We start from the raw sequence: 4021 nt of genomic DNA, 5'->3' as shown, positions 1-4021 counted from the left end.
CTTTCTTTCTTTCTTTCTTTCTTTCTTTCTTTCTTTCTTTCTTTCTTCTTTTGTTTCTGTTTTTAATCTGTTGAGGGAGTGGTTTTAACTGACCAGTTTTTGAATTTGGAATCAGCTTTGCATCCTGGAATAAATCCTACTTGTTCACAATGTATAATTTATTTTATACATTGTTGTAATTGATTTGTTAATATTTTGTTGAGGATTTTCACATCTATGTTCATAAGAGATAACAATTTGTAGTTTTCCTTTTTTCAGTGTCTTTACTTGATTTTGGCATCAGGTAATGTTGACCTCATAGAATGAATTAGAAAATATTCCTTCTGCTTCTGTTTTCTGGAAGATATTGTAAGAATTGATGTTATCTTTTTCTTAAATGTTTGGCAGAATTCACCAGTGAGCCATCTAGGGGCATTGGCACTTTTTTGGGGAAAATTATTAATAATTGGTTCAATTTACTTAATCACTATAATCTATTCAGATTATTTATTTCTCCATGTATGATTTTCAGTAGTTTGTGTCTTTTGAAGAATTTGTCCATTTCATATCTTTTATCAAATCCATGGCCCTTTATAGTCCTTTTATGTGTATTCCATTATAATCCTTTTAATGTGTCCATAGAATGAGCAGTGATGCCCCTCTTTTATTTCTGATATTGATGATTTATGTCCTCTCCCTTTCTCTCTCTCTCTTTCTGCTTAGATTTTATTTTACATTCAATTATTCATTCTCTCATTTTCCCTTTCTTTATGTAGATCTGAAATTGTGGTCTATATTATTTTCCTTTTTCTCTAAAGTACTCTTTTTGCAGGACAGGCATCTGATGACACATTTCACACTTTTCTTTGTCTGAGAAAGCCATTATTTCTTCTTCACTTTTGAAGATTAGTTTTGTTAGTTATTGACTTTGAGGTTGATTTACTTTTTCTAACACTTTGTTTCATTCCTCTCGTCTTGATTCCATGGTTCCTGAGGAGATGTCTGCTATAATTCTGACCCTTGTTACTCTATAGGTGGTAAATTTTTTTTTTCCTTCCTCTGCTTTCTTTCAGTGTTTTCTCTTTGTCTTTGGTTTTCATCAGTTTGATTATAATGTACCCAGATGTTGTTTTTGTTGTTATTTTACATGTTTCCTGAACTTTCCTGATCTGTCATTGGATGTTTCAGTGTTTGTCATTAAAAATTCTCATTGACTTTTACTACAAGTAATTTTTCTTCTCCTTTATCTCTTTCTTGCTCTTCTGGTATTCTAACTATGTGTAAGTTAAACTACTTGAAATTGTTCTACAGGTTTTGAATATTCTTATTCTTTTTTGTCCATTCTCTTTTTTCTTTGCCTGTCAACTTGAAAAGCTTCTATTAACCTAACTTCAGACTCACTGTTTGTTCTGCCATATTCAGTATACTGATGAGCCTATTAAAGACTTTTACTTTTTGTTACAGTGTTTTTGATATATACAATTACCTCTTGATTTGTTCTTATAATTCTCATTTCTTTAATTATGTCACCCATCTAGACTTGCATGTTTTCTACTTTTTCTATTTGACCTCTTGATAGATTTATCATAGTTATTTTAAATTCCATGTCTGATCATTTCAACATATGTACCATATTTGAGTCTAGTTCTAATGCCTGTTTCATCTCTTCAGACTGCTTTTTTCTTACCTTTACACATGCTTTATAATTTTTTGTTGTAACAAAATGTGATGTATTTTGTAATATAAACTGAGGTAAATAGGCCCTTAGTGTGAGATTTCATGGACTTGGGCTGTCTTTAATGTTTGCTATAGTTGCAGGTCATAGGTGCTTCAAATTCTTCCAGTTTCCTTGTGTTTGTGAGAATTTTCATTTAACTCTTTTCTTTTTAAGGTTTTTATTTCTGTGGCGAGATTCCTTATGTGTTAATGTACTTTGGCCCACCTTTTCTGGTAAATCATTTAATATATTTATATTCCTCTTTTAAAGTCTTTTTCTGCATATTCCAAGATATGGGTCATCTGTGATTCTGCTTCTACTGACAGTATTTTATATTGACTTTAGGTCACATTGTCCTATCTTTTTTTATGTCTCATAATTTTTAACTGTATGCCAGAAACTGTTTAAAGGTAAATGATAGAGATGAAAGTAACTACTACTTAACTCTAGAAAAGGGATTCCTCTTTCTCTTTGAGGCTGTTAATTTAAGGGGTTAATTTCTTTGATCTGATCTAATACTGAGCTGAATCTGGGCTGGGTTCCAGTTTTAATAAGCTTCACTTTATTACTTATTATAAATGTTTTGAAAACATCTTTAGGAATTCCTTTTCAGCTGTGCTTGAGATATAAACCTCAGTAAGATTCTGGTTATCTCTGTTTTACAGTTCACCTGTCAGCTCTGATGGCTACTGATTAGCTCTCTTCTGCTCTTTAATTTTGTTCATGGCTTTCTAAGCCTTGAGAGATTTTTCTCCTCTCCCTGTCTTCTTACCTCACCTAAGTCTTTGATACGCTACCACATAGTTGGTGATGGGCTCTTGGGAAACATCTGGCAGAGATGTATAGATTTTCTGAGTCTGGGACTCCTCAGAATTCATAGACACCATGCTGACTTAGATGTTACCATTAAAAGTTGTGCTTGTTTCTCCTTATACCGGTAAAGCTTCCTGTATATGGTGGATTTGCTCCTCAGCTTGCAGAATTCTCCTTGAAAGGGATTATAACTTTCTGGAATTTAGTTCATTTATACTTTTTAACATCATTATCTCTCTCATGGGATTAAAAAAAAACCCCATTGATTTACTTTAACTTTATTCAGGGATTTTTAAAATTATTATGATGTGAGAAAAAGTCTCTTTCTCTTCTATATCTTAACCAAAAGTGGAAAACTCTTTGTTCTGTTTTTATTTTTATTTTTTTCTCATTTAATTGTAGGCCTAAAAATTTAATAAAGACAGGCATTAGTCTTGTGCCTGGTGTTTGGGAATGACTCCTCTAAAACATCACACAAATTTTTGGTACTATTATAATTGTTATATTTTACATCTTTAAATTAAGAGACAATAAATAATTTACCCATTATTTTGAAGAATGTAAACAAATGAACTCAGCTGGAAGCAAAAACCATTCTACTTAACAATGTTGAATAACTTATCCCAGAGACATTATTGACTGTAAGTAATATAAATGAGTTGCATAGAAAATTAGGCACGTTCAGAAAAGAAAAATAAGTATACTTAATCATAATCAACTAACTTCTAAATATCAAAATGCACATGTGGGCTCATTGCCATCTAGTAGTAAAAGATACAACCTTAGTATTTATACAAAGTTTCTTTTATTAACATTTATAATGAGATAAAAAGTAGATATGAGAAATGTCCCATGACAGTACTATGAAAGTTTGAGGAAGGGATATTTTATTTTATTTATTTTTAATTTATTTTTATTTTTTTTAAAGATTTATATATTTATTTTTTTCCCTTTTTTAAAAAATTTTAAAATGTTTTATTGTTATGTTAATCACCATACATTACATCATTAGTTATTTTTATTTTTATTTTTATTTTTTTTATTCTTATGTTAATCCCCATACATTACATCACTAGTTTTTGATGTAGTGTTCCATGATTCATTTTTTTTGTGCATAACACCCAGTGCTCCATGCAGAATGTGCCCTCTTTAATATCTTGCCATTTGCAATGACGTGGATGGAACTGGAGGGTGTTATGCTGAGCGAAATAAGTCAATCAGAGAAAGACATGTATCATATGACCTCACTGATATGAGGAATTCTTAATCTCAGGAAACAAACTGAGAGTTGCTGGAGTGGGGGGTGGGGTGGGAGGGATGGGGTGGCTGGCTGATAGACACTGGGGAGGGTATGTGCTATGGTGAATGCTGTGAATTGTGCAAGACTGTTAAATCAAAGATCTGTACCTCTGAAACAAATAATGCAATATATGTTAAGAAAAAAAAAAAAGAAGATAGTAGGAGGGGAAGAATGAAGGGGGGTGGAAATCGGAGGGGGAGAGGAACCATCAG

The sequence above is a fragment of the Mirounga leonina genome, unplaced genomic scaffold (assembly GCF_011800145.1).
Source record: "Mirounga leonina isolate KUSES-001 unplaced genomic scaffold, KU_Mleo_1.0 Mir_92, whole genome shotgun sequence".
NCBI classification, from domain to species: Eukaryota; Metazoa; Chordata; class Mammalia; order Carnivora; family Phocidae; genus Mirounga; species Mirounga leonina.
Note: the sequence above shows the minus strand (reverse complement) of the source record.